We start from the raw sequence: 11,956 nt of genomic DNA on the forward strand, positions 1-11,956 counted from the left end.
TATGCGGCCATAAATAAGTCATTCTTAAGATGTTTAACAACTTAAGTGATTTTATTTTGTTTTAATCAATCTATCCAAAACTCTACATCGAATATATGGATTGAGGACTCATCTTTGTAATTTTCGTCATATTGATTTTTTACCGGAAGTGTTAATTTTGTATTTAAACATATGCAGTTGAATAGAATTAGTGGTTTTGAGGATGACTTAAAGCCAAAAGTTTAATGACAACCCAAAAAAATTCATTTTATTTACAGTTTGAAAAAAGTTGAATATAAAAATGAAAAATTGTCAATATTTCTATGTCCGCCATATTGGATATTACCGGAAGTAAGGGTTTTAAAGACATTTGTCTTATACATTGTATCCATGAGAAGCACCAAAGAAAGGTTCCTGCACAATATAATGATAGTAGCAATACTTTAAAACACATTTCAATTATCCTCCCTAAAAATAAGCTTATTGTAGTACTATATCCGCCATGTTTGATTTTACCGGAAGTACGGTTTTTGAAGACATCTTATCTATATCAAATATCCAAAAGTAGTACAAAACAAAGGTTTGTACCAAATATTATGATAGTAGCATGTTAATAACACCTTTTCACATACTAGCCTTCGATATTGGGCTAATTTAAGTATGATGTCCGCCATTTTGGATTTTATCGGAAGTAAGGCATTTTTGTCAAATGCCTCCCTATCTGAAATGAAAGAGTAATAGTTGAGGAAGATCTATGCCAAATTTCATGCTTGTAGAAGTATGTGCACAATTTTTCACAAAGCCGCCGTACTAAAGGGGCCTGCTAAAGGACACCTACGGGTGCGGGAGTTTCTCGCTACATTGGTGCCCTTCATCTGTTGTCTACTCTATGGTCGGGCTGTTGTCGCTTAGGTACATTCCCAATTTCCTTTCTCAATTTTATTAGTCATTGATTAATAAAAATCGTTACCATTATTTTCTTTCCGGCTGACATTTTCATCCATTAGCAAATACGGTGAAATGACTGGTATAAAAAAACAGTATAATAAGCTTTTTCTGGTGCATGAATAACAAATAATAAGATGATGTGGTATGGTTGCCATTGGAATAACTATCCAAGAGATTCAAAGGACATACATTGAGGTAGCTAAAGGTAACTGCACGCCCAACATAAATGAGCAATACCCATATCTTATAGTTAGCAATTAAAAGTCCAACTTGACTAAATGTAGAACAATTAATTTTAGAAAAACGAATGGATTGAATTATGTACAAAGTAATTTACCATAAACAAACGTATCAGTTTTTATTGAAGATTATGATTGAAACCACAGTCGGAAATGTATCTGATAATTTGATAGTTTTCAAATTATTTTTTTTTCTCCATAAAAAGGCATGGTAAAGCCAGAGATCGATATATTATTTGTGTAAACAATACATGATCAGGCATTTCCTATTCATACTTATGTTATGAGCTAGAGGTTGCACTTTGTAAATACAACTGTTTCTCAAACCACCCCTCATTTGGAGAGATATATAATATTTATAGATATGTTAATTTGTTAACGTACTGGTTCCCCTTTATGATCTCTGTGTTTCCTCTCATAGAGACATCACTTGAGAATGTAACCAGTTTAGAAAAACATGGTAGCGCCTAACTTTTTATTCTTAGGATGTCAAAAAATGAAGGTAAGGGTAGTATAGAATTTTAGTATAAGTTTAAACTTTTAGAAATTCAGGGCATATAAATGTTGAAAATATGCCGCACAGACCTATATTGTGACCTTTGAACAAAATAGTAGTGCATATAAACTTTCCGTTCTGGGATGTTACTTTTCAAGAAACGTCCTAGCAAAAGTGTCACAGTTTTAGCCGGAAAGGGAGTTCCTATGGAAAATTGCATTGTCTATATTTACAGAATTGCAACCTAAAGGCACCTGACGTATCAACACCTCAGTCCTACCTCAATTTATTAGTTTGGTCCCTGGGGGTTTTAACTTTCTTAAGCCAGATTAAAAACATCCGCCTTTTTGAGTAACGACGCCGATCACAATTTTGTTTTCGTAATGTGTTTATTGCCAAACCTATATATATAAATAATAATAGTATGTAAGTCCATAGTTCATCAGCAAAATCGAGACAAGTACATATAGATGATATTTTGAATCATTCGACAAACGTATAAGTAAATAATGTTAAAAAAAAGAAAATCTAAACCTAAGCCAGCATGGATTAGGTAGATATATTTATTACTTTAACGTTTACTTGCATTGTCATAATATTAGTTGGAGCCAGGTGTTCCAGCAGGAGTACGCTCTTTGCAATGGTTTATTTTCATAAAATATTAATTTTTTTCAATAAACAAATTATCTTTATATATGTAAGGCTACAATATTTAAATGTCCACATTGCATTTTTGTTTTGTATATATAATATTTAGGTAATAATATTATGAGGTTTATTATGTAGTTTTTTTCCTGTTTTTTTTTAATATCCCAAATAAGAAAATATAGTGGTAGTTCAATTAGGACTTTTGAATATATCCATTTATTAAATCCTCCCCAAACATCAAATACTTTTGGACATGTCCAGAATATGTGTTTTATAGTTTCCATTGAGTCCTTACAGAAAGTTCATTTATTGTTTTGTGAGACTTTAATTTTGTAGAGTCATTTATTTGTTTCCAAAATTCTGTGATTTATCCTGTAGTGAAGCAACTGTAATATTGAATTTTTAGTAATGTAAAATGGCAAACTATATACTTTATTCCAAATGATATTATGTCTATTTAGGAGTAAGGACCACTTTTCCTGTGATGTGATATTTGTTATTTTTTTCGTTTAAAACATTGTACATGTCTGTTGATCCTTCTGTTGATATTATACATATAGCAATAGTAGTTGGTATAATTAACAGATTAGGATTTATAAGCTGATTACATTTAATATTAAAACTTTTCATATAGGCGTAATACCACCATTGATTTTCCCTTATTAGTCTTTGTTAAATTTGCACTTTTCAAAAAAATGTGCAGAACTTATCTTTGTTTCAAATAAAGAAATACTTGGCATGAGTAAAGTTTTATCCTGCCCAGTACTATAGAAAATATTTCACATTACATTTTATTGCATATAAAAAAATAATTATCATTGGAAGATAACCAATCAAATGTCTTCCCTTATTTTAGATATGTACAAGGTTTACATGGTTTAGTCACCATGTAACATCAAGATTACAAAATTTTCTATAGAAATCCAAAATAAAAAATAATGGTGTTTTGAAATACCCAAGGCATATGTTTATGCCACAGAAATGTTTTTACTGCAATAAAATGTAGGATTAATAACCTACAACTGTCAAATTCAAGGGAATATTTTTTTCGACCTACTTTCGTATATAACCGGATGTGACGTACCATAAGAATTAACTGCTAAGATTTGTCCTTGAAATATAAGAAAGTTGGTATCAATATAATATAAAAGATATTAAATGTTCGATATATTTCTTGATTTTAATAAAGGATCCCCTGTCTGCAACCTCTCTGAATTTTAAAAAAATCTGTTAGAAAATTATTCTGTGTTACTGCTGATTTGGTATTTAAATGTTTTAACCAAATGATTTATGGAATTTCAAAAGTTGAAACAATTAAAAACTTGTTCTATGAAAATCCAAGAGATAGAATCAAAAACTTTTTCAAAATCAATGAGTAGGAGAACGCCTGGGATATCAGTGTCTTCAGTTTAGTGTAGTAAATTGTGTATCAAATTGGTATTTTTACCAATAAATCTACCAGGTATAAATCTGATGATTATTAATTAATATTTATAAAACCTATATCTATCTAAAAACATTTTAGGATTCCATTTGTGCATCCATCAGATACAGGGTTTTTCTAATTCTATAATGGCACTTGTCAACTCTTTAAATGAGATTTCCCCTACTAAGGACTCTTTTCATATTTTTAAATGAATTTGGTATATCTCGATGGGGTAAAGCATTATTTGAATTAATAGATTTTATTGTCTCATTTGTTTAGCACAGATTTTTGTTATTGTTTTTGGCTTCGTTCAGAATTCGTTTTTGGTTTTCAATTATATTTCCTGATTAATCAATTAATCTAGGAATTGTTTTATTCACATCTTTTTTTTTCTTTAAATTCTTGAAATATTTTGTTGGTTTCACTCCTTCTTCTACCTATTGTGTTTTTGACCTTACATAAAACTTTCAAACTGTGAAAGGTAAAAGTTATTGAAGTTTAATTGGCCGTAATATATTTTTTAAAATTTTATCTCATCTGGAAAATTGATGAGATACACTATTATCTACATTGACTCATTTGTTTTACTCAAATAAGTTCTATAAACGTTAAGGAATTTGTTGCCATCCCAAACGATACCTGATTATGAACGCGTAAACGTTCGGATTCAGTTTTATCGGGATTATACTGGATGATAACCAAGGGTATCTGTTTAGAATGAGGGGTTCCAAGTGGTAAAATTGATGTCCTGGTACCTTTGATAACTGTTTGAAAAGTTAAATCAATATGAACCCTTTCACAATTAATTTTAGATCATTGAAGAGTTGGAACATGACAGGTACTTGAATGAAAATGGAGGTTTATAAGAAAATCATATACAATATTAGCATAAACGATAAAGTAGATCAGTCTTTTTTTCTATGTTATGTTTTTGTATACTGCAGGTTGGCATTTCACAGTTTTTCGTTGTCTTGCCATGACGCTGTCATTTTGCTTTCGTCTTTTTTGTTTTTGTTTTTTATAAATAAAATGTCTTTTGTATTTAATTTCAATCAATACCCGATCATCAAATGCATCTATAGTATTTTTTTTACTTTTTACATCAAAGGTCTAAACATTTTTTGTCAAACATTTTTTATATAAGGCATGTGTGTGATTTTGTACAAGTGATGTTATAAAAAAAATGTAGACTTCATATGTCAAAATAATTTTTGCAATGACGAAGGGTTTCAATTGTTATCCTGCATTATTCATTGGTTAATGTTATGACGAATGGCTGTTTAATATCATATTTTAGTACGTTCCTAAGTTTCTTCTATGAGTTTCTGTGACCATAAAATTATATTTGCTTTATAGGATGGACTTATTGTTGGTAACCTTCTGCTGTTGCTCTATGGTCGGGTTGTTGTCTCTTTGGCACATTCCCCATCTCCATTCTCAATTTTATTAATTTAAATTGACTATCAACAATTTTCAAAGAAAGATTTTTAAAAGATTGTAATTGTATATTTTCAACACGTTATGAGTGAGGGTGTAACTGATACTGTTTCTTAAAAAGCAGGTTACTAACCAGTTATATTTGTGGTGTCCGAACGCCATATGAATGAAAAACATAACTTTAATCCAGGATGCAAAATGTTTTGGTGTTTACCTATATAGAGGTTACCAGTAGAAATATACGTTCATTTAAGTAATTAACGTACTGAAATATATAATGTGGTCTTGCTTTTCATATAAGTATATGCTAATGGAATGGAGATAAGAGATACCACTAGATGGAGTATTTCATTTGTTTGCATATAAACTTAATGTTTTGTATGGAATTAGGGTTCAGTAGCAGATTTAAAAGTCTCTTTATAAATTCATTTACAACATCTGAAGGTCATTTAGAGCTGTACATATAATGTTGGCACGGGCCAATTGTCGAAGACCGTATGTCGACATCTTGTTTGTTTAATGTAGAATTGAAGTTATGCACAACAGTTCTAAAATTTGTCTATCAACCGTTATAAATATTTTTCTTCAAAAGAAAAAAAAAAAGCATGATGAAAGATTTTTTTTTATCTTTATTAGCAATTGGTGTCTACTCTTTTTGTTTTACATTTGCAATCAGACGTTGTTATTATTTTGAAATACATGTACAATATATAATAAAAAATATTCATTTACCGTACAATATATTTCATAAAATATCCATTAATAACATTAACGGAAAATATGTTATTATGAACCAACTGCATTTTGTATGACATGTTAATTAGATAGCCATCATATAATATAAAATATTCTATAATTATACCAAAACGTAATTCATAATCATTTCAAAAAATATTTTAAACTCTCTCTCATTATATATATAATAAGTGATTCATATAAGTATATCATTGATTACACAATATCATTAAAAATATACCTTTATTATATAAAATTTTAAAATTATATTTTTTACTTTACCAAATCATGGCTTTATAATGTTTTAACTCGTATATATAGCGTGTATTCCTATTACTATTAATTTATTCTAAACTGATTTATAAACGACGTTTATTTAAACATCGTGAATTCTTCCTTGTCCCGAAATAATCATTTGAATCAAGGAAATAATTAAAAACAGATTTAGACGATTTATCATTTTTTTCTTGTCCTTGTCCATTACTACATTCTTGTTCATGGATGTAGTAGGAAGGATTTACACATAAAACATTATTGTTAGCTTTCATAATATTAAGAGCCAATTGAAGGTTAGTGCCCAAAGAGGCACAATCATATGAAAGTATGATTTGCTTTCCATTCCTTTCTGAATACTATTTTATAAGTTCTGCACATTTATGCCCTGGGATAGTACATGGAATGTAATGTGAAAACATGCATATAATATATTGTTCTTGGTCTCCAAATTCTTCGACAAATTGATTCTCCATTTGTAGAAAAATGTTTGGATTGTTTTCATGTTCAAAATTGTGATTACTGCATATTTCCTGGCGCAGTTGTGAATCAGAGTCCAATAATCTTGCTTCTCCGTGGACACTAGTATTTGCAACTTGAATATTAAACAAAACAACCAATCTACTAAATAATACATAATTATCCAGAATATTGACATTAAATCGATTAAGACTATGTAGCTGTTCCCTTGAATCAGTAATTACGTTTATATCTCAATTATCCATTTCCCTGTAGTTAACGAAGGCAGCGCATACAAACTGGTCAGGCATATCAGGGTACACAATCTTTACTTCTCGTCTAAAATCTTCCAATAGCTTTGGAATATTAGCTTTTGTGTGTATATTGAATAGTTCAATATTGTTCGCCATTGATCGAAAAAAGATTGACCAGACCCGTTTGCGAATTGATAGCTTAAGTAAAAAACACAAAGTGAGTCATATTTAATATATACATGGATAGTTAAGATTTGTTGCGCAAATTCATTAAGATTTTTTTAGAGAGATGACAAATGGTTCTTTGATGTTATGTTAAAATACAAATAACGTAAGAGCTAAAAAGTCCAGAACAAAAGTTAAAATAACTATAATAAGATATTAAAAAACCACAACAGTTAATTAAGACAAGCCCATTTTCAATAAACTGAAAACAAATGATTTCATATCTATTTTCATTTCTTTAAAGATAAAACAAATTTAAATTTTAGGCATATATCTTTGAGGGTATCTATAGTATATTCTTATATAAACAAGTTTTCTGTCTGACAAGTCACAGAAAAATGAAATTCAGTTTCATGTTAAAACTTTGGATGAAATATCAGTGATTTTAAGAGAAGGTACAAGTTTAAATCTTTACAAAATTTGATGTTTCCTGCTGGCATTTCACTCCACAGCAATTTCGTGTAAATGACTGAAGTAGTCAAGAACTATTCCTGCATGTGAGCATATTTCTGTTGCTTTAATTAAAATAAGACGATTAAGTATGATATCCATTCACACAACATGCACAACTATCCATCGGATTCAAATTGCGTAAATTAATGGCAGATAAAGAAATCTGTACGCCCAACAGCAATGCGAAATACCATACCTTGCAATAAGCTATTAAAAGATCCGCAATGACAAGGCGAAAAGCAAATCTTTCTAAAAAAAAACCGGCCTGCATTATGTTCAAAACAATTAACCAAAAACAAATGACGGGATTATTTAAAAGTAAGATTAAACCCCCACAGTCAAAAATATATCTGATATAGTTGTCGAATTAATTATTTCCTCCATGAAAAGGCATATTAAGGCCAGCTATCTGATTTTATTTGTATAAATACATGATAAAGTATTAAGTTTTTATACTAGCAAATGTGATAAGCTTGATGCACCTGGTGTATCAACTGCTCCTCAAATGATCGATTTCGTCCCGGGAGATATGAACTTGGTAAGCCTGATTAAAAACTTCCGCCTTTTAGTGACCGCGCACAAGCCGACCTTACATGACAATTCAAATAGTGGATCATTAGTCATAAAAACTTAAACAAAACCCCCAAAAACTGAGACACACCAAGAAAAATATTAAGAAACGAAAAATCAAATTCAAATTAGAACGAAATGATACCTGATTTAAACACCAAAAAAAAAAAAATTACGAATCAGCCATATCAAAGCTCTATTGTCTTTCACTAGTCTCGGTTAAATTTTCTTTGTTTTTCAAACTAAATTTTAAAATCTGTTCAACATTTCGATATTTGGTACACTCACTTTTAGTAAGCTTCGTGTGTTTGTGTTGCTAAATGTGTCTTATAAGTATGAAGACGTCGATTTTCTGAACACATCTTATATTTTAAAATAACTACACACGAGATTTTATTAACAAGTATACGTCTTGACTTCAGTTTTTGATGAATAATACATACAGACAATGTTATACATGCCATATGTGATGTAGCCTAATTACGGACAGCAGAATCAGAAGTAGGAGAGAGCATTAGATTTTGAAACACATAACCTTATTTTGTTTATTCCAAACACATAGCGCGCAATACTGAAAACGTTACTATACAATGGTGATTCATATTTTGTATGATCGAGCATTCTCTACAGCACGAAACTAACACACGTAGTAGCTCTGTTCACTTACAGCAGATTGCAATGATTGTGAAGGTAACGGTAATATGTTTCGTCAGCTTACTAGTCATTATTAGGTAAGGTTAACTACCCTCCTTTAAGAGTAGATTAATCTGACAGGTAACTAATTCACGGTCGGCATTTCTAGGGTGACGAACTATGTGCATTTTCTTGCCATCCTCTGTTTATTTTCGTTTGAGTCAGAGTTCTTTAATAAACTTGTCGAGAGTAGATCAAAGAAGCTAGATCATTAAATATCTTATTCAGATATATCGATGATGTTCATTCCATTTACAATTCACATTTTCTGATTGGGTTCTATTAATGTATCCTCCTGAACCGGAAAATACAGAAATATAAGACAAGGCTATAAGCTACCATCGCCTAAATTTTAGACCGGGAATTTAACATAATCGGACATCTGAGTACCACAATTTAAGACGCATAAGACAATTTAAATTTTGATATTATTCATTTCTCTCATCTAAGTAGCAAGATATCAAGTACAGATGCATGTGGGATATGCATTTACAGTGGGATTTCCAGTGACACTAGAACAATAGAAAAGTCACTCTTCTTATGAAAGAGATAGAAAAGGTCTAAAAACAGGAGAGACAATTTACGCATAAAACCCGATATGCATAGAGATGAATATCTCTTAAAACACAAAACCATTATATAACTTTTATACAACCACTATAAATAAAGTATATGTTAAAGCTAAATGTGTTAATATATGATTTTTTAATTGCCAAACATGCTGTTAATTGAACAACCTATTGTTCAACATAGGGGTGTGTAAAAAACTGCCACATTTGCCTGCATATTTTTCTTTTTTTTTGAAAAAAATATATATCAAATCTTAATAATGTAGCTCTGGGTATCCAATTTTTAACGTGTTCCGAAATGTAGTTTCGTCACAAGAATTTTTCAAAGTTGTGTCATTTTGTCTATATGAATGTCGGTAAATTCGTATGATCGAGCACACCGACAAGTATATCGTTGGGACAACTCGATATAATGTAATCAATATACGTGAAAGATTACCTAATGTGAAGTTTATCAAAATCATCATAACATAATTGAACAACACATTATGTTTGAACAACATGAGTCCTACAATATAGGATTTAAAGGTGCATATCCTTTACATTCAACGTTTTTATTGGATTTTTTTTACTACAATGTAACCTCGAGGTTCAACGTTGATAGTAAAAAAAAATCCCAGAATTTTTTTGAATGATATTGTAAATGATATGAACCTTCGAATTCTTATAACATCGGAATAGAAAATATGTGATCCGAATTAACCATGCACGTGTGTTACAGAAGATTATGAACTTTTATGATGTACAGGGGCTAAGGGTTTTTCTTAAACAGTATTATGATCCCAAATTTGATGAATTTTGTTGGCAATACTTTAATATACACACTACATATAACAAAGTATATATTAAATCTCAATGTATTATTATTAGGAAAAATGTTTGACTCTGTAAAAAAAAATCTTCCCCCTGCCTAAAAGGGGTCCGCTCCAGTCTTGAATCAGTGATTTTGTTTATCATAAACAAAATATTGTCTCACACTGAAAGGGGCAGCCGGGCAACATGCACGGCCCGGATTGTCAAAACAACTAAGATTTACAAAAATGATTACAAACAAAAACCATCAGTTGGACAATCTTACTGGAATCTGATTATCTCTACTGATAAATAATGCAACACTAATGACACATTTAAGTTTTGGAATGATTTTATTCACAAAGAATGTTTCTCATTGGTATACATTTCTATGCTCTTGTCTTTTCAGAGTTTATATTGGAAATTAAAAATTGCTGCATGAAAGACACTAGCTCCACATTCCTATGCATGATTTTATATGTATGAGAATCATTCCATAAAACATCCGTTTGATATCCTTTCAATGCATGACACTGTCTAGTGGTTTTTCTGCCACAATTACAAGGAAAACCTGGCTAAACTTGTGCTAAATCAAACACTCGCTATTGATGTTAAGCAATTATTTAAAGGGCCATCCGGATCTGTTGGGTTTTATGACAGTCTTCCTTCCATACACACCATCGCTGCAAAATAATTTGAACATTCAATTAGATGATTATAATATTATTTGGCAATCCAAAGAGAACCTGAAAACATCAGACCACAATAAACAGAGACCCCAAAAAAAGCCAATTTTACTTTACAATGAAATTGAAAAAGGAATTAGTTACATATCAAATCATCTTTTGGCTGTCGACAAAAAATAAATAAAATCTAAATTTCGTAGCATTTTACCCCCCCCCCCTTTTTTTTAACTGAATTTGTTCAAGGTATGGTGATTTTACCCCTTTTCAGATTTCAGTATGTCACGTTGTATATCTTTTATAAATTAGATCAATTTCTAGCAAGTTTCTACGATAATCTTTATCATTTGACAAAATACTATGCATCTGAATTAAATTGTTTACTATTTGAAAAAGCGCGCCTTCTTTTACTTTAATTTACTTCCCTTTATTTCACATAGCAACACATATTAAAAACTGCCACATTTGACTGCATATCAATTTTTTTCCCCAAAAAAATATATGTCAAGCAGCATAATTAACTTTACAAATTTTAAAATCAAGATGTTCCGACTATAGGTTAGTGTTAAAAAAAAATAATGAAAGGTTGGCATGATTCCAGGTTTGAACCCTGACGACACTTAAAATCGAAAATTCACTTATTTACCTATCATATGAAGATACGATGATGTGATAAACTTAACAATTAATAAATTACCTGGTGCATTATCATATTCACATTACGTTGACACGTCTCAGTTCGTCTGTGTTAGCTCATTTCAAGCTCGTAAACAATGTACACCATTTTCCGCTATTCTTTACCGATTACCTCTAGTCAGAAGAGCCCACTGTTTACAGGGGCGATAATATTTTGTCACCAGTTCACGCACTGTTTACTAGTAACTAATGTGGTATCCAAGAATATGGCAAAATTTTGGGTACTTTGCTAATTTGCATAGTTGCCATTTTGCCTTATCATGGCGGCAGCCATTACAATAGGATTATATTTGCCCCTTAAAAAAAAATGCCACTATTCCAGTTCCTATGTCGAATCAACACTTTGTCCGCATATAGGTGAATTGTAAACTTTTTAAGGCT

The 11,956-nt window shown here is 30.6% G+C and overlaps 1 long non-coding RNA gene across 1 annotated transcript; it reads right to left on the reverse strand.

Annotated features, from left to right (window-relative positions):
• Positions 1-10,529: 10,529 nt before the first annotated feature.
• Positions 10,530-11,748, reverse strand: LOC143074497 (uncharacterized). Its single transcript, XR_012977893.1, has 2 exons — positions 11,577-11,748; positions 10,530-10,879 (listed from the first exon to the last, which is right to left on the reverse strand). It is a non-coding gene; the product is annotated as an uncharacterized LOC143074497 (long non-coding RNA).
• Between the last annotated feature and the right edge of the window lie 208 nt (positions 11,749-11,956).

Source organism: Mytilus galloprovincialis, chromosome 5 (assembly GCF_965363235.1).
Source record: "Mytilus galloprovincialis chromosome 5, xbMytGall1.hap1.1, whole genome shotgun sequence".
NCBI lineage: Eukaryota > Metazoa > Mollusca > Bivalvia > Mytilida > Mytilidae > Mytilus > Mytilus galloprovincialis.